The sequence below is a fragment of the Pseudophryne corroboree genome, chromosome 5 (genome assembly GCF_028390025.1).
Source record: "Pseudophryne corroboree isolate aPseCor3 chromosome 5, aPseCor3.hap2, whole genome shotgun sequence".
In the NCBI taxonomy this organism is placed as follows: Eukaryota; Metazoa; Chordata; class Amphibia; order Anura; family Myobatrachidae; genus Pseudophryne; species Pseudophryne corroboree.
In genome coordinates, this window is record NC_086448.1 from 599,803,077 (window position 1) to 599,830,083 (window position 27,007).

General features: G+C 48.7%; 1 protein-coding gene across 4 annotated transcripts in view; it reads left to right on the forward strand.

Annotated features, from left to right (window-relative positions):
* The window catches only part of FAM210A (family with sequence similarity 210 member A), a 113,871-nt gene that overhangs the window by 34,845 nt on the left and 52,019 nt on the right, over positions 1–27,007 (forward strand). For 3 of the 4 annotated variants that reach the window (XM_063923406.1, XM_063923404.1, XM_063923403.1), the window contains exon 2: positions 15,912–16,028. The gene's annotated coding sequence lies outside the window, so the exon portion shown is untranslated. Of the gene's footprint in view, positions 1–2,215; positions 2,306–15,911; positions 16,029–27,007 lie in introns of those variants that run through there. The other variant, XM_063923405.1, reaches the window with a different exon arrangement.

Sequence of the window (27,007 nt, forward strand, 5' to 3'; positions counted from 1 at the left end):
CAGTATCCTAACTGAGGCTTGGAGGAGGGTCATAGGGGGAGGAGCCAGTGCACACCAGGTAGGCCTAAAGCTTTCTTTTTGTGCCCAGTCTCCTGCGGAGCCGCTATTCCCCATGGTCCTTACGGAGTTCCCAGCATCCACTACGGACTACGAGAAATAGAATTATCGGTAAGTAAATTCTTATTTTCTTTTTTAACAGTTTCTTTTATTGCTGAGCATATTCTGTTGCTCTTTTCAATTGGAAACGACAATGATTAAACAAAACTACTTAATAACAAACAGTCATAATGTAGGAAGACCCTGCTCGCAAGCTTACCATCTGTAGCTATCAACAGTGCATGTATTTCGAGGACAAGGTTGGCTACCCTTCTTTTAACCCATAAGGTGCCCATACACAAGATGTCCTGTAAATGATTTCTCGTTAACGATTTCTCTTAAACTCCCCCGGCAGTCCTGGGCAAACGATATAGTACAATACACGTGATATATCTTTAAGATCTCGGAGTGGCTACATCCAGGAGCATGCTGTCGTTGACAATAGATCCACATATTCCCTGCAGCAGAGAAGATCCGAAGCTACGACCAGCGAGACAGGAGACAGCGGGAGTTCTGTGGGAAAACTGTAGATGTGGTTGGTTTTGTGGGTAGCATAATGATTGGGCTTCCCTTGCTGTAGTCCTGATACCAGGTACTTGTGTGTTTGGGCTATAGGACCGTGAGTGTAATGACTAGTGCGTAGGAATGTGCTGATAAGCGGGAGAAATTATGTTACATGCTCCTTGTATGGTGGATGTTATAAATTTGTTCAAATGTTTTCCGGATGCGGGCTGCGAAATCTAGTGTGCTGCTGTGCTATTGGCTCTGATTACAGCAATAATATATAATATAGGGGTTAAAGTGGTCCGAAACTTCAATTGAAGTTCAATTCAACTTCAAACTAATAAGTTTAAACACAATCACGTTTAATAAACTAAAGGAGGACTTAATAGTCCTCTCAGTGCTGCCGAAAAGGACGTAGGAGACTCTGGGAGATGTACTAAGCAGTGAAAAGAGTGGAGAAGTGAGCCACTGGAGAAGTTGCCTATGTCAACCAATCAGCATTGATGTAACATTTTTAATTTGCATACTCCACTGGATCACTTCTCCACTCTTTTCACTGCTTAGTACATCTCCCCCTCAGGCTGTTGGGCTGAGGTGGCAGGCTTCAAGTGCCGTGCTCGGAGCTTGCGGAAAGAATCTGACAAATAGGAGGCTGAGGCGGATTGCAAGTTCCGCGCTTCCCTATGTGGCGCCCAGAGATGCTCTGGCCACCTAAATCACTAAATGTGGTGGGTGGGCATTGCTATAGAGGGAATGATGGATAGCCCGCCCCGCCTCCTAAAGAACCTCGGCCGACGGGAAAAATGTCTTCATCGCGCGTCTGCAGCTACATCAGGGAGCAGAGAAGCCGCCCTGACTGTGTTTCATATTCTATATACTATATTATTTTACCTTCACATGACATATATATAATAATTTTACACTGTAAGCTTCTCTGTCATTAAATGTGTCTACTGAGCTGGCTAAAAAGAAGAATATTGGGTGGAACTTGGAGGAGAGCAATGTAGCAGCATCACTCGCTTATAAACTTACTATAAATATATTGTATAATTTATATAATTGTTGTAAGTTTATAAGCGAATGATGCTGCTACATTGCACTCCTACAAGTTCCACCCAATATTGTTCCCTTTAGCCATAATGTATTTATTGTAAGTGTAATGTACTTACATTAAATATCTTATTTATATTGTAATTATACTGTACTTACAATAAATATATAAGTATCGTATAATATATAGTAACATTGATACTGCAATTTCAAGTCCAACAGCAAATGCAAAAACAAAGAACATAAAGGTGAGGGGCTAGGGTAGGGGTGGGCAAAATATGGCCCGCGGGCCGGATGCGGCCCGCAAACCGATCCTACCCGGCCCACTGCTTCCCCCCAGTGCGCAATGACAAGCGGCCCGACAGCCTGAGCTGCTTGTCATTGCTCTGCAGTACCTACAAGCCGCCGGCGCCTGTCTCCCCTGCTGCTGCTGCACGGCGCCTGCCACACTGTCTTCTTGCCTTGTAGCCTCCCCTCCCGCCTCCAGTGACAACGGCAGTGTTCATTGTCAGCCAAAAAAGGGGGCGGGGCTATGCGATGACGAGGGGGCGTGGCTACACGAACCTCAGGGGGCGGAGCTACACGGGACAAGAGCAACTGCTACAGATCCATCCTTCCTGCCACAGCCAGCCAGCCAGATAAGTTAATGGAAAAAGTAAGAGAAAGAAAGTGTATTTGTGTGTGTGTATATATATGTGAGAGTGTGTGTGTGTGTGTGTGTGTGTGTGTGTGTGTGTGTGTGTGTGTGTGTGTGTGTATATGTTTGTGTGTGCAGGCAGTGGCGTCAGACTGTTTTTAGGTTAGGGGGGAGATCTTTAACGCTCGATGTACCACCCCTACCCCCCCGTGTTCTGTCACTGACTCAACCCCACATGTTCTGTCACCGTGTCACCCCCGTGTTCTGTCACTCTGTCACACCCCGCATGTTCTGTCACCATGTCACCCCCCGTGTTCTGTCACTGACTCAACCCCACATGTTCTGTCACCGTGTCACCCCCGTGTTCTGTCACTGTGTCACACCCCGCGTGTTCTGTCACTGTGTCACCCCCGCGTTCTGTCACTGACTCAACCCCACATGTTCTGTCACCGTGTCACCCCCGTGTTCTGTCACCATGTCACACCCCCCGTGTTCTGTCACTGTGTCACACCCCGCGTGTTCTGTCACTGTGTCACACCCCGCGTGTTCTGTCACTGTGTCACACCCCCCGTGTTCTGTCACTGTGTCACACCCCCCGTGTTCTGTCACTGTGTCACACCCCCCGTGTTCTGTCACTGTGTCACACCCCCCGTGTTCTGTCACTGTGTCACACCCCCCGTGTTCTGTCACTGTGTCACACCCCGCGTGTTCTGTCACTGTGTCACCCCCGCGTTCTGTCACTGACTCAACTCCACATGTTCTGTCACCGTGTCACCCCAGTGTTCTGTCACTGACTTAACCCCACATGTTCTGTCACCGTGTCACCCCCGTGTTCTGTCACTGTGTCACACCCCCCGTGTTCTGTCACTGTGTCACACCCCCGTGTTCTGTCACTGTGTCACACCCCCGTGTTCTGTCACTGTGTCACACCCCCCGTGTTCTGTCACTGTGTCACACCCCGCATGTTCTGTCACCGTGTCACACCCCGCATGTTCTGTCACTGACTCAACCCCACATGTTCTGTCACCGTGTCACCCCTGTGTTCTGTCACCGTGTCACACCCCCCGTGTTCTGTCACTGTGTCACACCCCCCGTGTTCTGTCACTGTGTCACACCCCCCGTGTTCTGTCACTGTGTCACACCCCCCGTGTTCTGTCACTGTGTCACACCCCCCGTGTTCTGTCACTGTGTCACACCCCGTGTGTTCTGCCACTGTGTCACCCCCGCGTTCTGTCACTGACTCAACCCCACATGTTCTGTCACCGTGTCACCCCGTGTTCTGTCACCATGTCACCCCCCCCCCCCCGTGTTCTGTCACTGTGTCACACCCCGCGTGTTCTGTCACTGTGTCACCCCCGCGTTCTGTCACTGACTCAACTCCACATGTTCTGTCACCGTGTCACCCCCCGTGTTCTGTCACCGCGTCACACCACCCGTGTTCTGTCACCGCGTCACACCACCCGTGTTCTGTCACTGTGTCACACCTTTCCCCAGGGGCCATGAGACACTGGATAATTTGCTTGCTGTGCAATGATTATCCCAAATAAAATGTTAATGTGTAAAAGGGGGCTCTACCTTCCGTACTGTGTAAAAAGGGTACTCTATCTTCCATACTGTGTAAAAGAGAGCTCTACCTGCCGTAATGTGTAAAAGGGGACTTTACCTGGCGTAATGTGTGACAGGGGCTCTACCTGGCGTAATGTGTAAAAGGGGACTTTACCTGGCGTAATGTGTGACAGGAGCTCTACCTGGTGTAATGTGTGTAAGTGGCGCTACTGTGTGGCATAATTTGAATAATGGAGACTATTGTGCAGCCTAATATGTATCTATATTATTTTTTGGCCACACCCCTTCCCTATGAAGCCACGTCCCTATATCTTTGGCACGTGGGGGAGCTGCTATTTTGTGTGCGGCCCTTGGATACTGACAGGAAAGTGTCAAGTGGCCCTTCAGCTGAAATGATTGCCCACCCCTGGGCTAGGGGTATGTCATCTGCCAGGTGGGAGGGGCTAGAGGTGTGGCGGGGAGGTGAGTTCCACACATATATATTCACATGGGGGGAGAGGGGGGGGGGGGGTGTTGAGAGCAGTGTAATAATTCCTTTACGTAGGTTATGTATATGACGACATGGTCATAATGTCCAATTGCATGGTTAGAATATTGACAAAACATTCCTGGTTGTCCAGCGCTGACTTGCCTTGTTCAGCAGCTCCTGCAGTTTCCTCTGTTTCCAGTGGTCAGCAGACAGTGATTTCTGGCTGATCCTGCTGCAGTTCCGGCGGTAACACTAACCCCAACCTTCCCTTACACAGCCTAACCCTAACCGTCGGCATACTGAGAATGTTGACCTTTCACATGTTGTTATTTCAGAAGTCAGCATTGTGAATGTTTTCATTCTGCAGATGTTGAGATTTTCCATATCAACATAACAGTTTCCAATGTAAATGCCGACATGATGACTGCATCCCGCTTTGCATTGCAGTATATTATAACCATAACCCCTGGTCTGATCCAGGATATACCCCATCCACATTTCAGCTCCAACCCGGGTTATTCCCGGGTTGACATAATTCACACTGCACACTGGTGCAGTGTTAACTCCTCTGTCGGTTGTTAAACCACTCCACTACCCCACTTTCTACCTATAAGACATCACTATTACGACACCTTGGCAATGCCACCCAGGCAGTAATTCCAACTCTGTGGAGGTCCTCCAATCCTCCTACGTGGCATACCTGGTACTCCAGACTGGATTATTAAATGAATATGGAAGAAATTTTACTGAGCGCTGGGGATAGACGGACTGAGTTTATAGCTACATGGCTGCCTTGGATAGAATATAAAACCTCTGAGTCATACAAAACCCATTTCTCTAACGTCCTAGTGGATGCTGGGGACTCCGTCAGGACCATGGGGAATAGCGGCTCCGCAGGAGACAGGGCACAAAAGCAAGCTTTTAGGATCACATGGTGTGTACTGGCTCCTCCCCCTATGACCCTCCTCCAAGCCTCAGTTAGGTTTTTGTGCCCGGCCGAGAAGGGTGCAATCTAGGTGGCTCTCTTAAAGAGTTGCTTAGAAAAAGTTTTTAGGTTCTTTATTTTCAGTGAGTCCTGCTGGCAACAGGCTCACTGCATCGAGGGACTTAGGGGAGAGAAGTGAACTCACCTGGGTGCAGGATGGATTGGCTTCTTAGGCTACTGGACACCATTAGCTCCAGAGGGAGTCGGAACACAGGTCTCGCCCTGGGGTTCGTCCCGGAGCCGCGCCGCCGACCCCCCTTGCAGATGCTGAAGATTGAAGAGGTCCGGAACCAGGCGGCAGAAGACTCTCAGTCTTCATCAGGTAGCGCACAGCACTGCAGCTGTGCGCCATTGTTGTCAGCACACTTCACACAGCGGTCACGGAGGGTGCAGGGCGCTGGGGGGGGGGCGCCCTGGGCAGCAATGTATAATACCTGTATGGCGAAAAATACATCACATATAGCCCTTGAGGCTATATGGATGTATTTAACCCCTGCCAGATATCTAAAACTCCGGAGAAGAAGCCCGCCGAAAAAGGGGCGGGGCCTATTCTCCTCGGCACACAGCGCCATTTTCCCTCACAGAAAGGCTGGTGGGAAGGCTCCCATGCTCTCCCCTGCACTGCACTACAGAAACAGGGTTAAAACAGAGAGGGGGGCACTGATTTGGCGATATGTATATATATTAAAATGCTATAAGGGAGGAACACTTATATAAAGGTTGTCCCTGGATAATTATAGCGTTTTGGTGTGTGCTGGCAAACTCTCCCTCTGTCTCCCCAAAGGGCTAGTGGGTCCTGTCCTCTATCAGAGCATTCCCTATGTGTGTGCTGTATGTCGGTACGTGTGTGTCGACATGTATGAGGAAAATATTGGTGAGGAGGCGGAGCAAATTGCCTGTAAGGGTGATGTCACTCTCTAGGGAGTCGACACCGGAATGGATGGCTTATTTATGGAATTACGTGACAATGTCAACACGCTGCCAGCCGGTTGACGACATGAGAGGGCCGGCGAACAAATTAGTATCTGTCCAGGCGTCTCAAACACCGTCAGGGGCTGTAAAATGCCCATTTACCTCAGTCGGTCGACACAGACCCAGACACGGACACTGATTTCAGTGTCGACGGTGAAGAAACAAACGTATTTTCTTTTAGGGCCACACGTTAAGGGCAATGAAGGAGGTGTTACATATTTCTGATACTCCAAGTACCACAAAAAAGGGTATTATGTGTGAGGTGAAAAAACTACCTGTAGTTTTTCCTGAATCAGATAAATTAAATGAAGTGTGTGATGATGCGTGGGTTTCCCCCGATAGAAAATTATTGGCGGTATACCCTTTCCCGCCAGAAGTTAAGGCGCGGTGGGAAACACCCCTCAGGGTGGATAAGGCGCTCACACGCTTATCAGAACAAGTGGCGGTACCATCTACGGATAGGGCCGTACTTAAGGAGCCAGCTGATAGGAGGCTGAAAAATATCCTAAAAAGTATACACACACATGCTGGTGTTATACTGCGACCAGCGATCGCCTCAGCCTGGATGTGCAGAGCTGAGGTGGCTTGGTCGGATTCCCTGACTAAAAATATTGATACCTTTGACAGGGACAGTATTTTATTGACTATAGAGCATTTAAAGGATGCATTTCTATATATGCGAGATGCGCAGAGGGATATTTGCACTCTGGCATCAAGAGTAAATGCGATGTCCATATCTGCAAGAAGATGTTTATGGACACGACAGTGGTCAGGTGATGCAGATTCCAAACGGCACAAAGATGTATTGCCGTATAAAGTGGAGGAGTTATTTGGGGTCGGTCCATGGGACCTGGTGGCCAGGGCAACTGCTGGAAAATCCACCGTTTTTTACCCTAAGTCACATCTCTGCAGAAAAAGACACCGTCTTTTCAGCCTCAGTCCTTTAGTCCCTATAAGAGTCATATCTGCCCAGGGATAGAGGAAAGGGAAGAAGACTGCAGCAGGCAGCCCATTCCCAGGAACAGAAGCCCTCCACCGCTTCTACCAAGTTCTCAGCATGACGCTGGGACCGTACAGGACCCCTGGATCCTACAAGTAGTATCCAAGGGGTACAGATTGGAATGTCGAGAGGTTTCCCCCCTCGCAGGTTCCTGTAGTCTGCTGTACCAATGTCTCCCTCCGACAGGGAGGCAGTATTGAAAACAATTCACAAGCTGTATTCCCAGCAGGTGATAATAAAATTACCCCTCCGACAACAAGGAAAGGGATATTACTCCACACTATATGGTGGTACTGAAGGCTAGGTGAGACCTATTCTAAATCTGGAAAATTTGAACACTTACAAGGGTTCAAATCCAGATGGAGTCACTCAGAGCAGTGATAGCAAAGAACAAGGGGACTATATGGTGTCCCGGGACATCAGGGATGCTTACCTCCATGTCCCAAAATTTGCCTTTTCTCACCAAGGGTACCTCAGGTTCGTGGTACAGAACTGTCACTATCAGTTTCAAGACGATGCCGTTGGATTGTCCAAGGCACCCCGGGTCCTTACCAAGGTAATGACCGAAAGGAGGATTCGTCTTCAAAGAAAATGGACGACCTCCTGATAAGAACAAGGTCCAGAGAACAGTTGGAGGTCGGAGTAGCACTATCTCAAGTAGTTCTACGACAGCACGGGTGGATTCTAAATATTCCAAAACCGCAGTTGTTCCGACGACACGTCTGCTGGTCCTAGAGATGATTCTGGACACAGTCCAGGAAAAGGTGTTTCTCCCAGAGGAGAAAGCCAGGGAGTTATCCGAGCTAATCGGGATCCTCCTAAAACCAGGAAAAGTGTCAGTTCATCATTGCACAAGAGTCCTGGTAAAAATGGTGGCTTATTACGAAGCGCTTCCATTCGGCAGATTTCACGCAAGAACTCTTCAGTGGGATCTGCTGGACAAATGGTCCGGATCGCATCTTCAGATGCATCAGCGGATAACCCTATATCCAAGGACAAGGGTGTCTCTCCTGTGGTGATTACAGAGTGCTCATCTTCTAGAGGGCCGCAGATTCGGCATTCAGGATTGGATGCTGGTGACCACGGAGGCCAGCCTGAGAGGCTGGGGAGCAGTCACACAAGGAGTGTGATCAAGTCTGGAGAATTCTCTCCACATAAATATACTGGAGCTAAGAGCAAATTTATAATGCTCTAAGCTTAGCAAGACCTCTGCTTCAAGGTCAGCCGGTATGGTTCCAGTGGGATAACATCACGGCAGTCGCCCACGTAAACAGAAAGGGCGGCACAAGAAGCAGGAGGGCAGTGGCAAAACTGCAAGGATTTTTCGCTAGGCGGAAAATCATGTGATAGCACTGTCAGCAGTGTTCATTCCGGGAGTGGACGACTGGGAAGCAGACTTCCTCAGCAGGCACGACCTCCACCCGGGAGAGTGGGAACTTCATCGGGAAGTTTTCCGCATGATTGTGAACCGTTGGGAAAGACCAAAGGTGGACATGATGGCGTCCCGCCCGAACAAAAAATGGGACAGGTATTGCGCCAGGTCACGAGACCTTCAGGCGATAGCTGTGGACGTCCTGGTAACACCGTGGGTGTAACAGTCGGTGTATGTGTTCCCTCCTCTGCTTCTCATAACCAAGGTATTGAGAATTATAAGACATAGAGGAGTAAGAACTATACTCGTGGCTCCGGATTGGCCAAGAGGGACTTGGTAACCGGAACTTCAAGAGATGCTCACAGAGGACTAATGGCCTCGGGAGCTAAGAAGGGATTTGCTTTCAGCAAGTACCATGTCTGTTCCAAGAGGAACCGTGGCATCGGCCTTTAAGAAAGGACCTGCTCCAGCAGGGACCTTGTCTGTTCCAAGACTTACCGCGACTGCGTTTGACGGCATGGCGGTTTGAACGCCGGATCCTAAGGGAAAAGGCATTCCGGAAGAGGTCATACCTACCCTGGTCAAAGCCAGGAAGGAGGTGACCGCACAACGTTATCACCACATGTGGTGAAAATATGTTGCGTGGGTGAGGCCAGGAAGGCCCCACGAAAAAATTTCAACTAGGTCGTTTTCTGCACTTCCTGCAAACAGGAGTGTCTATGAGCCTCAAATTGGGGTCCATTAAGGTTCAAGTTTCGGCCCTATAGATTTTCTTCCAAAAAGAATTGGCTTCAGTTCCTGAAGTCCAGACGTTTGTCAAGGGAGTATTGCATATACAGCCCTTGTGTGCCTCCAGTGGCACCGTGGGATCTCAACGTAGTGTTGGGATTCCTCAAATCATATTGGTTTGAACCATTCAAATCTGTGGATTTGAAATATCTCACATGGAAAGTGACCATGCTGTTGGCCCTGGCCTGGGCCAGGCGATTGTTAAAATTGGCGGCTTTGTCTTACAAAAGCCCATATTTGATTTTCCATTCGGACAGGGCAGAACTGCGGACTCGTCCCCAGTTTCTTCCTAAGGTGGTGTCAGCGTTTCACCTGAAACAACCTATTGTGGTGCCTGCGGCTACTAGGGACTTGGAGGACTCCAAGTTGCTAGACGTTGTCAGGGCCCTGAAAATATATATATATATATATATATATAATATAATTCCAGGACGGCTGGAGTCAGAAAGTCTGACTTGCTGTTTATATTGTAGGCACCCAAAAAGCTGGGTGCTCCTGCTTCTAAGCAGACTATTGCTCGTTGGATTTGTAGTACAATCCAGCTTGCACATTCTGTGGCAGGCCTGCCACAGCCAAATCTGTAAATGCCCATTCCACAAGGAAGGTGGGCTCATCTTGGGCGGCTGCCCGAGGGGTCTCGGCTTTACAACTTTGCCGAGCAGCTACTTGGTCAGGGGCAAACACGTTTGCTAAATTCTACAAATTTGATACCCTGGCTGAGGAGGACCTGGAGTTCTCTCATTCGGTGCTGCAGAGTCATCCGCATTCTCCCGCCCGTTTGGGAGCTTTGGTATAATCCCCATGGTCCTGACGGAGTCCCCAGCATCCACTAGGACGTTAGAGAAAATAAGATTTTACTTACCGATAAATCTATTTCTCATAGTCCGTAGTGGATGCTGGGCGCCCATCCCAAGTGCGGATTGTCTGCATTACTTGTACATAGTTATTGTTACAAAAAATCGGGTTATTATTGTTGTGAGCCATCTTTTTTAGAGGCTACTTCATTGTTATCATACTGTTAACTGGGTTCAAATCACAAGTTGTACGGTGTGATTGGTGTGGCTGGTATGAGTCTTACCCGGGATTCAAGATCCTTCCTTATTGTGTACGCTCGTCCGGGCACAGTACCTAACTGAGGCTTGGAGGAGGGTCATAGGGGGAGGAGCCAGTACACACCATGTGATCCTAAAAGCTTGCTTTTGTGCCCTGTCTCCTGCGGAGCCGCTATTCCCCATGGTCCTGACGGAGTCCCCAGCATCCACTACGGACTATGAGAAATAGATTTATCGGTAAGTAAAATCTTATTATTTCTTCCCTGAAATGAGATGGGGGCTCATTTATCATTTGTCCCGGGTAGGCATACTTGAATACGTCAGTTTATTTCACACTGCCTTTCCTTCCCTTCTTTGCATTCTCGGCTCGGTCACCTCTTTCTTTGTTATTTTCTTTTTTCCCTCCTTTGCCTGTCTTCTCTTTAAGTTTCCTGTTTTAAAAAATGTTAATGCAGACTTTGGACATATCGAACACACTGCTGCAATTTCGTTTATACTCCTGTACACCGCTGTATTTAGCCACTTTCTAATACCCCTTTCACACCGCAGCTTATACCCGGTATTTTGCCGTTTTAACTGGCTTCCTAAACGGGTCAAGCTGCGATGTGAAAGGGTCCCCTTCAATTTACCGTTTTCAAAATACCGGTATTTTGAAACGGTAAAAAAAGCAGGGTCCTACCCGTTTCAGTCCCATTTCACTGTGCAGTGTGAAAGGGTCTGAAACGGTATTTGCAAGCCCCAGAAGATGATAGGCTGTCTCCATGTGTGATGTCACCAGCCACAACCAGGAAACAGCTTGGAAAACACAGGAGACACATGAGAGAGTGGCTTTATAAACGTTTAAATGTGAAAAACACGGAAAAAAATGGCGTGGGGTCCCCCCTCCAAAGCATAACCAGCCTCGGGCTCTTCGAGCTGGTCCTGGTTCTAAAAATGCGGGGGAAAAATTGACAGGGGATCCCCCGTATTTTTAAAACCAGCACCGGGCTCTGCGCCTGGTGCTGGTGCAAAAAATACGGGGGACAAAACGAGTAGGGGTCCCCCGTATTTTTCACACCAGCATCGGGCTCCACTAGCTGGACAGATAATGCCACAGCCGGGGGTCACTTTTATGCCGTGCCCTGCGGCCGTGGCATTAAATATCCAACTAGTCACCCCTGGCCGGGGTACCCTGGGGGAGTGGGGACCCCTTCAATCAAGGGGTCCCCCCCCCCCCAGCCACCCAAGGGCCAGGGGTGAAGCCCGAGGCTGTCCCCGCCCATCCAATGGGCTGCGGATGGGGGGGCTGATAGCCTTTGTTGTAAATGAAAAGATATTGTTTTTTCCAGTAGTACTACAAGTCCCAGCAAGCCTCCCCCGCAAGCTGGTACTTGGAGAACCACAAGTACCAGCATGCGGGAGAAAAACTGGCCCGCTGGTACCTGTAGTTCTAATGGAAAAAAAATACCCAAATAAAAACAGGACACAGACACCGTCGACAGTAAAACTTTATTACACACTGCCGACACACACATACTTACCTATGTTCACACGCCGACATCGGTCCTCTTCTCCATGTAGAATCCAGGGGTACCTGAAAATAAAAGTTCAATATACTCACCTCAGCCATGGTCCAGAGATAAATCCACGGACTTGGCAAAAAAAGAAAACGAACACCCGGACCTGCGGACCGAAAGGGGTCCCATGCTAACATATGAGACCCCTCTCCCCGAATGCCGGGACATCACGTGACTCCTGTCACTGAAGTCCCTTCAGCCAATCAGGAAGCGCTACTTCCGTGGCGCTCACCTGATTGGCTGTGCACTGTCTGAGCTGTCAGACATCGCATCGCAAAGCCGCTCCATTACTTTCAATGGTGGGAAGTTTGCGGCTAGCGGTGGGGTCACCCGCCGGTCAGCGGCTGACCGGCGGGTGACCCCACCGCTAGCCGCAAACTTCCCACCATTGAAAGTAATGGAGCGGCTTTGCGATGCGCTGTCTGACAGCTCAGACAGTGCACAGCCAATCAGGTGAGCGCCACGGAAGTAGCGCTTCCTGATTGGCTGAAGGGACTTCAGTGACAGGAGTCACGTGATGTCCCGGCATTCGGGGAGAGGGGTCTCATATGTTAGCATGGGACCCATTTCGGTCCGCAGGTCCGGGTGTTCGTTTTCTTTTTTTGCCAAGTCCGTGGATTTATCTCTGGACCATGGCTGAGGTGAGTATATTGAACTTTTATTTTCAGGTACCCCTGGATTCTACATGGAGAAGAGGACCGATGTCGGCGTGTGAACATAGGTAAGTATGTGTGTGTCGGCAGTGTGTAATAAAGTTTTACTGTCGACGGTGTCTGTGTCCTGTTTTTATTTGGGTATTTTTTTTCCATTAGAACTACAGGTACCAGCGGGCCAGTTTTTCTCCCGCATGCTGGTACTTGTGGTTCTCCAAGTACCAGCTTGCGGGGGAGGCTTGCTGGGACTTGTAGTAGTACTACTGGAAAAAACAATATCTTTTCATTTACAACAAAGGCTATCAGCCCCCCCATCCGCAGCCCATTGGATGGGGGGGGGACAGCCTCGGGCTTCACCCCTGGCCCTTGGGTGGCTGGGGGGGGGGGACCCCTTGATTGAAGGGGTCCCCACTCCCCCAGGGTACCCCGGCCAGGGGTGACTAGTTGGATATTTAATGCCACGGCCGCAGGGCACGGCATAAAAGTGACCCCCGGCTGTGGCATTATCTGTCCAGCTAGTGGAGCCCGATGCTGGTGTGAAAAATATGGGGGACCCTTACTCGTTTTGTCCCCCGTATTTTTTGCACCAGCACCAGGCGCAGAGCCCGGTGCTGGTTTTAAAAATACGGGGGATCCCCTGTCAATTTTTTCCCCGCATTTTTAGAACCAGGACCAGCTCGAAGAGCCCGAGGCTGGTTATGCTTTGGAGGGGGGACCCCACGCCATTTTTTTCCGTGTTTTTAACCATTCCATCTTTAAAAAAAAATAATAATTTTAAAAAATATATAAATAATACTTGTGCCTCCAAAAAAGACAAACCAAGTACCTAATCCCATCTGATAAAAATAGATATGCTTCAAGCTGCTGGGTTCCATCGTACGACTATCCAAATTATTAATAATGAATTAATTAGTGATTAATAATAATGTGTGGGCCAGAAAAGTCCATTTATAATGACAACCACTGTTTTCTATGGGTGAAACGGGTTCAGTGTGAAAGGTACCAAAACGGGAATGAAATGGTAATTTACTGGTTACAACATGAGATGTGAAAGGGATTTAACTGCTCAGACCCGTTTTAAGAACCGTTTCAAATACCATTTCAAAAGCAGGTTTTGCGATGTGAAAGCAGCATAATAAGTGTCAGTTAATGTGTTCCTATGTGTTTACATATTGCTATATGTCTGTATTGTTTTCAATAAAAACAGATTATACAAAAAAACTCCTCTGCCGGTGCCAACTCTCCATGCACTTGTGTCGGATGACCCATGTTACCCATTCACACTGCCCTGTAACCCGTGTCCTTCCTGTGGTCAACTCGGGTCATTACCCGGGTAGACATGCCAAGGTCACTGGGCCTAGGTTATATTTTACAGGGAACCTTTTTACACCGAGCTGCGACCGGAGGTGTGAATGGGGTATTAGTGTTGTGTGCAGGAGGTTGGAGTCCAAGGTCATGTGATTTCAGTGTTTTCAGCCTTTATCCAGCACGTTTTGTCCCCTCCGGGTCTTCAAGCCTACAGCTGGTTGCAGCTTTTTTGGTGAGATCCTTGCAAGGACTGGCACTCTTTTTTTGTAAGAGGAGGCAGTCAGTTTACTGGCTGCTGGGATTCCGGCTGTCAGGATACCCATGCCGGAATCCCGACACCCGTTGAAATTCCGGTGGTCGGAATCCCCACTTAGGTGGTTGTCCACGACACCACCCAAGGAGGAATATAACCCTTCGGTCGACACAGGGCCTGAAGCGTGGCGAGCGCGCGAGGGGACACGCTGCGCTTGCTGCCGATTACCTGGCTGTCGGGATACCGGCATCAGTCTAGTGACACCGGGATATCATACTGATCCTGCTTGTAAGATATGTACACCTAAATTACTTGGTTGGGTGTTTTTTTTGTTGCACAGCATATTTTAAAGTTGCGCTTTTGTTACAGATGCATGAAGCAAACTTAGGTTCCTAATGTAAATAATCAGAATGATCAATGCCCTAAATCACCAGATTATCATGAAAATACTTCCTTCAGTTTTCCAGATATTAATTTTGACAGTGAGAGAATCCTGCTAAATAGTGCTCTATGAACCTTATTCAGCTTCAGTTGCAGTTTTGCTATTAGCAAAAACTGCAACTACTTGCCATCGCATGCTGGGGGCCGCCCAGCACAGGCTGGCAGTGATGGGATCGCAATTCACTTGCGATCATATCGCTGAATTGTGGATGCCCCCTGCCTCTGCAGCCGGGCTGAGGAGGCAGGCACAGAGTGGCTATTTTTTGGGTTGCAGCGGCACGCAGCCTCCCCAAAACCCGCCCCCATTTCCGACGGCACTCCCCTGCAATGCCGCATTCCCACCCCACCAACACCTGCCTGATACACCACTGCCTGTCAATCAGGCAGAGGTGTTCAAATAACAGAGATGTTATCGCAACTCCCTGCCCACGCAAATTAGGTCCTGCGCGTTCGCTCTGCAGAGAGATTCTATTACTTCTCAGTAGCGTCTGCTGTTGAATAACCCCCATATGTAATAAGATGAGCTGTGCAAATGTAGTTATTAAAAGAAGAAACAACTATTCTGTTCCCATCTTTTGCTTAATGTGCTTGAATACTTTTGCATGGTTTTGCGATTGTTGACTTTTTACTTCTATACAGGTTGAGTATCCCTTATCCAAAATGCTTGGGACCAGAGGTATTTTGGATAACGGATTTTTCCGTATTTTGGAATAATTAGATACCATAATGAGATATCATGGTGATGGGACCTAAATCTAAGCACAGAATGTATTTATGTTTCATATACACCTTATACACACAGCCTGAAGGTAATTTTTGCCAATATTTTTTATAACTTTGTGCATTAAACAAAGTGTGTGTACATACACACAATTCATTTATGTTTCATATACACCTTGTATACACAGCCTGAAGGTCATTTAATACAATATTATTAATAACTTTGTGTATTAAACAAAGTTTGTGTAAACTGAGCCATCAAAAAACAAAGATTTCACTATCTCACTCTCGCTCAAAAAAGTCCGTATTTCGGAATATTCCGTATTTCGGAATATATGGATATGGGATACTCAACCTGTATTATTGCATCCCATAAATGTGAATTGCAGAATGGTTTCTTAAATTCTAATAAGACCGTACTATATAACCAAGCTGTTCTATGGGTTTGTGGAGTTCAATAATGTTTCTTATTCCTTTTGTTTTCTCAGGCACCGGCTGATAAGTACAGGATGCTGGATACAAGCACAGCATCTTTGTGACCACACTTGAAAGCTCTTATCCGGATATTGGGTCACTGGCTACCTTGCTATATGTGCCCGGATAAGGTAACGTAATACTATGGCGTTTCTGTCCTTAATATGTAGTCTTGGTACACCGTTGTATTTACTAGGCTGGGCTCTATGTAACAGTACTGCACTAGAGTCTCTGGATGTTCTCACGGAAGACCATATTGGGCCTGATGCTGGGTAGAGCTATAAATGCATATCTTTGCCCATGTGCAGAGGGGTGAACCTCTTTGCCCCCTGTCCTAAAGCTTAAGATGCATACACACTGGGTGTTTTTGCCCAGCGTGTATGCACATTGATGATCGCTGGGCTGAAAATTGCTCAGTGCATGCACACTGAGCTATTTTCCACCCTGCCCAGCGATGTCAGCGGGGGTGAACGGCTTTCCATAGCAGGACGCTATGGAAAGCCGTTCATCTGCTGGTGATACCAGCAGATGAATGGCGGCCGCCGGCGATGAAGCGGGGGGCGCACATCAGCGCTCATCGCCGGGGGATACATACAGGGCGGTTTTGAGCTGAAAGCAGCACAACACACCAAATGTGATCTGCTTTCAGCTCAAACTCACACAGTGTATATGGGCCTTTAGAGTGATATTTGTCGTTGGTGTACATTTTCATACTTGGTGCATATAATATGCCTGCAAACTGACTTATTTACACACCTGTCTAACTCTGCATAGTCCCCAGTTCATTTAAAGTCTATCTGAACTCTGGTTACATGAGAACGCCCGGTTACAGTCCAGTTGCGTCCCTTCAGTCACAAGAGGGGATGTGTTTGAAGTTAATATAGCTCCGCATCACCCTTACCAGCATACCCACAATTCTGGAGCATGCGCAGTTTGTGTACATACAAGATACGCCCTAGGCAATAGGTGTACATTTCACCTCTGCCTCGGGCCATTGTGTGTAAGGGCCTCATGCAGGAAAGGTGTACTAATGAGTCACTCTGGTCAGTCCTCCTGTACAGTCATTAGATTGCTGCCTCACACTGGCACCAGGTGTTCACTTGTAACCTGGACACTAGCTGTGTAGATGTTGTATGCTCTGCATGTCTGTGTGTTTTTCAAAAAATGATCTGGTAGGTTAATTGTCCCCTGACAAAAATACACCAAATGTATACGTTTGTGCAGTAGACAATACTGTGAGTTCCAGTTGTGTGAATAATTCAGTATACTCTGAAAAGTGGCGCTTATGGTGGCACTGTACAAATACATTGTAATCATGTTATGGCCCCCATACATCAGCCGCCGCGATTCTTTGGCACCGCAGATCAGCACCCAGTGATGATCGGTAATCTATCTGGGAAATGAAACGTTAAAAATGCCCGATTCCCCAATCCTGACCAGAAACGTTCGGTACTGGGGAATCCGGATTCTTCAACATGTTTAATGTTACCAATACTATGACTCGGACGTTGTAGGGTGCATCGGGACTTCGCAGAAATTTATAGCTAATGTATGGGGGCCATTACTTTACGTGGCTGCTATATATCCATTTCTTCTTTTACTATCTGCTGCAACTTGTCTGTTCAGCATGTGCTTCTTAGAAAAACAAATAACTTGCCTAATGCTGGCCAATCAGCATTTCACCTTCTATCGCACGTTTGGGTAAATTTCCCAATAAGTCCTCATGCTCGGACATGTTTGTGAATGCGGTCAGCAGATCACCTCTACTGGCCAGTATTTGCATCCATCTTCCCTCTATACTAATAGGTCCCAGTGTGTCTGGGGAGGTATCCTACTGCCTACACATCAGAGTCTGGTGAACTTGGCCACTCCCATGCCATGCAGCAGAATCATACGGTGTGTGCTGCATGACTGACAAACCTGCCTGCCTCAGGGAGCAAAGTCTGGTGGCCTCGACTTCTCACTGCTTTCGGGACTAGTATAAGAAGAGAGATGACTATTAGGCTCAAATTTGAAGCCTTAAAAACAATGTATTTCTGTTCATTTCAATCGTTGCATTTTTCTCTGACGTCCTAGTGGATGCTGGGTACTCCGTAAGGACCATGGGGAATAGACGGGCTCCGCAGGAGACTGAGCACTCTAAAAGATTAGGTACTATCTGGTGTGCACTGGCTCCTCCCTCTATGCCCCTCCTCCAGACCTCAGTTAGAATCTGTGCCCGGCCAGAGCTGGATGCACTTAGTGGGCTCTCCTGAGTTCACTAAAAAGAAAGTATTTGTTAGGTTTTTTATTTTCAGTGAGATCTGCTGGCAACAGACTCACTGCTACGTGGGACTTAGGGGAGAGAAGCAAACCTACCTGCTTGCAGCTAGCTTGTGCTTCTAAGGCTACTGGACACCATTAGCTCCAGAGGGATCGAACACGGGGCCCGACCTCGATCGTCCGTTCCCGGAGCCGCGCCGCCGTCCCCCTTGCAGAGCCAGAAGACGGAAGATTCCGGAGAAAATCGGCGGCTGAAGACTCCGGTCTTCAATAAGGTAGCGCACAGCACTGCAGCTGTGCGCCATTGCTCCCACAGCACACCACACGCTCCGGTCACTGGTGGGTGCAGGGCGCTGGGGGGGGGGCGCCCTGGGCTGCAATTAGTATACCTTAAGTGGCAAAATGCACATAATACAGTTCTAACCTGTATATGTGCCTAATCCCCCGCCATAATTATTATTAAAAAAGCGGGAGAAGCCCGCCGCTGAAGGGGCGGGGCTATCTTCCTCAGCACAGCCAGCGCCATTTTCTCTTCACAACTCCGCTGGAAAGACGCTCCCCAGGCTCTCCCCTGCAGTATACACTACGGAAAGGGTAAAAAAGAGAGGGGGGGCACATAAATTTAGGCGCAAATTGTGATATAAGCAGCTATTGGGGGAAAAATTCACTTTGTACTAGTTCCCTCTGTTATATAGCGCTCTGGTGTGTGCTGGCATACTCTCTCTCTGTCTCCCCAAAGGACTTTGTGGGGTCCTGTCCTCAGTCAGAGCATTTCCTGTGTGTGTGTGCGGTGTGTCGGTACGGCTGTGTCGACATGTTTGATGAGGACGCTTACGTGGAGGCGGAGCAGGTGCCGATAAGTGTGATGTCGCCCCCTGCGGGGCCGACACCAGAGTGGATGGATATGTGGAAGGTATTAACCGACAGTGTTAACTCCTTGCATAAAAGGTTTGATGACGCAGCTTTGGGACAGCCGGCATCTCAGCCCGCGCCTGCCCAGGCATCTCAGAGGCCATCAGGGGCTCAAAAACGCCCGCTACCTCAGATGGCAGACACAGATGTCGACACTGAGTCTGACTCCAGTGTTGACGAGAATGAGACAAATGTACAATCCACAAGGGCCATCCGATGCATGCTTACGGCAATGAAAAATGTGTTGCACATTTCTGACATTAACCCGGTTTCCACAAAAAAGGGTATTATGTTTGGGGAGAAAAAGCAGCCAGTGACTTTTTTCCCCCATCTGATGAGTTAAATGAATTGTGTGAAGAAGCGTGGTGTTCCCCAGATAAGAAACTAGTGATTTCTAAGCGGTTACTAATGGCGTACCCTTTCCCGCCAACGGATAGGTTACGCTGGGAGACATCCCCTAGGGTGGACAAGGCGCTCACACGCTTATCAAAAAAGGTGGCACTGCCGTCTCAGGATACGGCCGCCTTGAAGGAGCCTGCAGATAGGAAGCAGGAGGCTATCCTGAAGTCTGTGTATACACACTCAGGTACTATACTGCGACCTGCTATTGCTTCAGCATGGATGTGTAGTGCTGCAGCAGCATGGTCTGATTCCCTGTCAGATAACATTGATTCCCTCGACAGGGATACTATTTTGCTAACCATAGAGCATATTAAAGACGTAGTCTTATATATGAGGGATGCACAGAGGGACATTTGCCGGCTGGCATCTAGAATTAATGCAATGTCCATTTCTGCCAGGAGAGTATTATGGACTCGGCAGTGGACAGGTGATGCTGATTCTAAAAGGCACATGGAGGTTTTGCCTTATAAGGGTGAGGAATTGTTTGGGGACGGTCTCTCGGACCTCGTGTCCACAGCAACAGCTGGGAAGTCGACCTTTTTACCTCAGGTTCCCTCACTGCCTAAGAAAGCACCGTATTATCAAGTACAGTCCTTTCGGCCCCAGAAAGGCAAGCGGGTCAGAGGCGCGTCCTTTCTGCCCAGAGGCAGGGGTAGAGGGAAAAAGCTGCACCAGACAGCCAGTTCCCAGGAACAAAAATCCTCCCCTGCTTCCACTAAGTCCACCGCATGACGCTGGGGCTCCACAGGTGGAGCCAGGTGCGGTGGGGGCCCGTCTCCGGAACTTCAGCGACCAGTGGGTTCGCTCACAGGTGGATCTCTGGGTTCTACAAGTGGTATCTCAGGGATACAAACTGGAGTTCGAGACGTCTCCCCCTCGCCGTTACCTTAAATCAGCCTTGCCAGCTACTCCCAAGGAAAGGGAGGTAGTGCTTGCGGCAATTCACAAGCTGTACCTCCAGCAGGTGATAATCAAAGTGCCCCTCCTTCAACAAGGTCGGGGTTACTATTCCACAATGTTTGTGGTACCGAAACCAGACGGTTCGGTGAGACCCATTCTAAATTTGAAATCCTTGAACACTTATATAAGGAAGTTCAAGTTCAAAATGGAATCGCTTAGGGCGGTTATTGCAAGCCTGGAAGAGGGGGATTATATGGTATCACTGAACATCAAGGATGCTTACCTACATGTCCCCATTTACCCACCTCACCAGGAGTACCTACGATTTGTGGTATAGGACTGCCATTACCGATTCCAGACGTTGCCGTTTGGTCTGTCCACGGCACCGAGGGTATTTACCAAGGTAATGGCCGAAATTATGATACTCCTTCGAAAGAAGGGAGTTATAATTATCCCGTACTTGGACGATCTCCTTATAAAGGCGAGGTCCATGGAGCAGTTGTTGGTCGGAGTAGCACTATCTCAGGAAGTGCTACAACAGCACGGCTGGATTCTGAATATCCCAAAGTCGCAGCTGGTTCCTACGACGCGTCTGCTGTTCTTGGGTATGATTCTGGACACAGAACAGAAGAAGGTGTTTCTCCCGGAGGAGAAGGCCAAGGAGTTGTCATCTCTGGTCAGAGACCTCCTGAGACCAAAACAGGTGTCGGTGCATCACTGCACGCGAGTCCTGGGAAAGATGGTAGCTTCTTACGAAGCAATTCCCTTCGGCAGGTTCCATGCAAGGATCTTTCAGTGGGATCTGTTGGACAAGTGGTCCGGATCGCATCTTCAGATGCATCGGTTGATCACCCTGTCCCCGAGGGCCAGGGTGTTTCTGCTGTGGTGGCTGCAGAGTGCTCATCTTCTCGAGGGCCGCAGATTCGGCATTCAGGACTGGGTCCTGGTGACCACGGATGCAAGCCTCCGAGGTTGGGGGGCAGTCACTCAGGGAAGAAACTTCCAAGGACAATGGTCGAGTCAGGAGACTTCCCTACACATAAATATTCTGGAACTAAGGGCCATTTACAATGCCCTAAGTCAAGCAGAACCCCTGCTTCAAAACCAGCCGGTGCTGATTCAGTCAGACAACATCACGGCGGTCGCCCATGTAAACAGACAGGGCGGCACAAGAAGCAGGATGGCTATGGCAGAAGCCACAAAGATTCTCCGATGGGCGGAGAATCACGTGATAGCACTGTCAGCAGTGTTCATTCCGGGGGTGGACAACTGGGAAGCAGACTTCCTCAGCAGGCACGACCTCCACCCGGGAGAGTGGGGACTTCATCCAGAAGTCTTCCAGCTGATTGTAAATCGTTGGGAAAGGCCACAGGTGGACATGATGGCGTCCCGCCTCAACAAAAAGCTAAAAAGATATTGCGCCAGGTCAAGGGACCCTCAGGCGATAGCTGTGGACGCTCTAGTGACACCGTGGGTGTACTAGTCGGTTTATGTGTTCCCTCCTCTTCCTCTCATACCAAAGGTACTGAGGATAATAAGAAAGAGAGGAGTAAGAACTATACTCATCGTTCCGGATTGGCCAAGAAGAATTTGGTACCCGGAACTACAAGAAATGATCTCAGAGGACCCTTGGCCTCTGCTGCTCCGACAGGACCTGCTACAGCAGGGGCCCTGTCTGTTCCAAGACTTACAGCGGCTGCGTTTGACGGCATGGCGGTTGAACGCCGGATCCTGATGGAAAAGGGCATTCCGGTGGAAGTCATTCCTACGCTGATAAAAGCTAGGAAGGATGTGACAGCAAAACATTATCACCGCATATGGCGAAAATATGTTGCTTGGTGTGAGGCTATGAAGGCCCCAACAGAGGAATTTCAGCTGGGTCGATTTCTGCACTTCCTACAGTCAGGAGTGACTATGGGCCTAAAATTGGGATCCATAAAAGTCCAGATTTCGGCCCTGTCTATTTTCTTTCAAAAAGAACTGGCTTCACTGCCTGAAGTTCAGACGTTTGTTAAGGGAGTGCTGCATATTCAGCCCCCTTTTGTGCCTCCAGTGGCACCTTGGGATCTCAACGTAGTGTTGGATTTCCTAAAATCACATTGGTTTGAGCCACTTCAGACCGTGGAGTTGAAGTATCTCACGTGGAAAGTGGTCATGCTTTTGGCCTTGGCTTCGGCTAGGCGTGTGTCAGAATTGGCGGCTTTGTCATGTAAAAGCCCTTATCTGATCTTCCATATGGACAGGGCAGAATTGAGGACTCGTCCCCAATTTCTCCCTAAGGTGGTATCAGCGTTTCATTTGAACCAACCTATTGTGGTGCCTGCGGCTACTCGGGACTTGGAGGATTCCAAGTTGCTGGACGTAGTCCGGGCCCTGAAAATCTATGTTTCCAGGACGGCTAGAGTCAGAAAAACTAACTCGCTGTTTATCCTGCATGCACCCAACAAGCTGGGTGCTCCTGCTTCAAAGCAGACTATTGCTCGCTGGATCTGTAGCATGATTCAACTTGCACATTCTGCGGCTGGACTGCCGCATCCTAAATCAGTAAAAGCCCATTCCACGAGGAAAGTGGGCTCTTCTTGGGCGGCTGCCCGAGGGGTCTCGGCTTTACAACTTTGCCGAGCTGCTACCTGGTCGGGATCGAACACGTTTGCAAAATTCTACAAGTTTGATACCCTGGCTGAGGAGGACCTTGAGTTTGCTCATTCGGTGCTGCAAAGTCATCCGCACTATCCCGCCCGTTTGGGAGCTTTGGTATAATCCCCATGGTCCTTACGGAGTACCCAGCATCCACTAGGACGTCAGAGAAAATAAGAATTTACTCACCGGTAATTCTATTTCTCGTAGTCCGTAGTGGATGCTGGGAGCCCGTCCCAAGTGCGGACTTCTGCAATACTTGTATATAGTTATTGCTTAACTATAGGGTTATTGTTCTGAGCCATCTGTTGAATGAGGCTCAGCTATTGTTCATACTGTTAACTTGGTATAAGTTGTACGGTGTGGCTGGTATGAGTCTTACCCTGGATTCCAAATCCTTTCCTAGTAATGTCAGCTCTTCCGTGCACAGTTTCCCTAACTGAGGTCTGGAGGAGGGGCATAGAGGGAGGAGCCAGTGCACACCAGATGTAGTACCTAATCTTTCTTTAAAGAGTGCCCAGTCTCCTGCGGAGCCCGTCTATTCCCCATGGTCCTTACGGAGTACCCAGCATCCACTACGGACTACGAGAAATAGAATTACCGGTGAGTAAATTCTTATTTTTTATTTTTATTTTTTCTCTTACGTCCTAGAGGATGCTGGGGACTCCGTAAGGACCATGGGGTATAGACGGGCTCCGCAGGAGACATGGGCACTATAAAGAACTTTAGATGGGTGTGCACTGGCTCCTCCCTCTATGCCCCTCCTCCAGACCTCAGTTAGATCCTGTGCCCAGAGGAGACTGGGTGCACTACAGGGGAGCTCTCCCGAGTTTCTCTGAAAAAGACTTTTGTTAGGTTTTTTATTTTCAGGGACTGCGGGCAACAGGCTCCCTGCATCGTGGGACTGAGGGGAAAGAAGCAGACCTACTTAAATGATAGGCTCTGCTTCTTAGGCTACTGGACACCATTAGCTCCAGAGGGTCGGAACGCAGGTCTCACCCTCGCCGTTCGTCCCGGAGCCGCGCCGCCGTCCTGCTCACAGAGCCGGATGATAGAAGCCGGGTGAGTATAAGAAGAAAGAAGACTTCAAAGGCGGCAGACGACTTCAGATCTTCTCTGAGGTAATGCGCAGCGCCATTGCTCCCACATACACACACACACACAGCGGGCACTGAAGGGTGCAGGGCGCAGGGGAGGCGCCCTGGGCAGCAATAATAAACCTCTAGGGACTGGCTAACATATATATATGCTGCGGAGGCAATATATTAAATAATCTCCCGCCAGTATTGGAAATTTGAGCGGGACCGAAGCCCGCCGCTGAGGGGGCGGAGCGTGATCCTCCAGCACTAACCAGCGCCATTTTCTCCACAGCACACTGCAGAGAAGCTGGCTCCCTGGACTCTCCCCTGCTGAACACGGTGACAGAGGGCAGAAAAAGGGGGGGAGGATTTAATTGGCGCAGTGTGTGTGTGTGTGTGTGTGTGTGTGTGTGTGTGTGTGTGTGTGTATATAATATATTTTTTTTTTTTCCAAAAGAAGACAGCGGCACTCGAGGATTTTGAATATATGACAAAGTGTATTCAAAGTTTACAGGTAGCCGACGTTTCGGGGCTCACATGCCCCTTTGTCAAGGTGTGTAACAAACTGTGTGCATGAGAACATACCTTATATCCCAGAGAAGCCCGCCAGTGCACGATGTGCGACCGGAGATGTGAGGATCCCGCCGTACTTCCGGTCGCGGCATGATGACCTCACTGCTGCTGCGCCCGCCGGTTGCCATAGCAACCAGGACGCCGCTGGTCAATCATAAGCGCTGTGGAAAAACATACATAAAGCCAATAAAACAAGTGTATATAATACCAGGAAGAACTGTGCGCCCCACAATTATAGAGTCCCATCACCACTATAAGGGCATTACTCTAAAAAAAGGCCTAAATGTCAAAGTGCCTGAGCAGTGTACGGAGGCTTATAAGGGAAAGGTGTCTCAGGATGCCGGCACCATGATTGGTTACGGACACAGTGAATAGATATTACCAGTATAATGTAAAATGCTCGTTTGGTAGGCTAAAACAGCCCTAAGGCCAGGTGATAGGCTAACACAGCCAATAAGAAAACATATATGGACAAGTACACGGTCACAGGGATGTCAGACCCAACCAAAGTCATGTTGCCTGCATCCATGAAACATAAAACCAAATCATAGGGATTTGCCTTCTAACTAATAAGGGACACTGAGGCTCATGCTTATAGTGAGAGAAAAAAATACAAAATTACAAGGGAAACAAAAAGGGAAGGTGAAGGAAGTAAAGGGAGGGGAAAAGGGGGGGGGGAAGAAGGGAAAGGGAGGGAGTGGGGGGGGGGGGAGGAAAGGAAGGGAAAAAGGGGGGGAGAAAGTCTGGAGGCTAAAGGGAATGGACGGGGAGGGAAGGAAAGAAAGAGATGGGTAAAGGGGAAGGGGTAGGGTGGTTGAGAATGGAAAAAAACTTTTTTTGGGCAAGAGACTACGGTACAGTCCATGACACTTTCATGTAAAGGTATTCCACCAGAATTTCTCATTCAGTCCACCTGGACTTATTGTACCAAGTTCATGGATCCATTTGGATTCGATGTGTAGAAGCTTGCGATCCCGGTCTCCTCCTCGGATACTGCGAGGCACATGGTCTATAATTTGATGCTTTATGTCGTTCAGCGAATGTCCCATAAGTGCAAAATGGCGTGCTACGGGTTGTTCAGAAGATTTACCGGCCAATGCCTGTTTGATCGCAGAACTGTGCAGGGCCATCCTCTCTCTAAAGGTCCTAATAGATTTACCCACATAAACTAGATGACAAGGGCATGTTAGCAGATATACAATGTGAGTTGTCGTGCATGTCACCACATGTCTGATCTGGAATGTTCTCTCCTTGTGGGGATGCTTAAATGATGACCCTACTATCATACTGTTAAACGTTGTGCATTTAAGGCACCTGTAGCACCCTGGTGGTTTGGTTAAGAAAGAGGTGGGCCTTTCTGCCTCGTTTTGAAATCCTGTGACGTCAGAATGTACGATGATGTCCCGTGTACTTTTACCCCTTGAGTAGCATAGCATGGGGCGTCTATCCTTAAATGCTGGAAGCTTTTTATCCGAAGCTACAATTGGCCATAAGGCCCTTGTTGCTCTCTGGATTACCGGGCTAGCTGTGTTGAAGGTGTTGACGAATGGGATCACCGCCTTAACACTCCGCGCTGCCGGTTTGAGTAGGGTTTCCCTTGGTATTGACATGACTTCTATTTTCTGCTGCTGCAATTTGTGATAGTCATATCCCCTCTGGACGAATTTCGTAACCATGTGCTCTAGTTCTTGATCCAAACTGGACCGGTCGCTGATGATCCTGGAGGCCTTTATCATTTGCGACCTCGGGAGTCCATCCTTAAGTGATCCCGGATGATGACTGTTGGCTCTCAATAGGACATTTTTGTCCGATGGCTTGGAATATAGGCTTGTGATTAATTTGCCGTCCTTAATGGTCACTCTTACGTCCAGGTAATTGAGGGACTCCCCACTAATTGCATAGGTGTATATGATTGTAGATGGCCTGTTATTGACGTCCACCATCAACTGTTCAAACTCCCCAGCATCACCGGTCCATAGAAGAAACAAATCGTCTATGTACCTGGTAAACATTAGTATATGTCGGGCTATAGCCCTGTCGTCAAAGAAAACTGCCTGTTCCTCCTGGAACATGAAGACATTAGCGAACGATGGGGAGACATTGCTCCCCATCGCGCACCCGGTCCTCTGGCGAAAGAACTTGCCGTTGAACATGAAATAATTTCTTTCCAAGGTCAACGCAAGCAGCTGCATAAAGAGATCTATGTCAAGGACTTCCATCTTCTCTTCAATGAGAAACTTTCTCATGGCGTGCAAGCCTGCTTCGTGCGGGATACTTGTGTACAGACTTTTTACATCAATCACACATATTAGTGTCCCAGGGGGGACCTAATATGTGTGATTGAT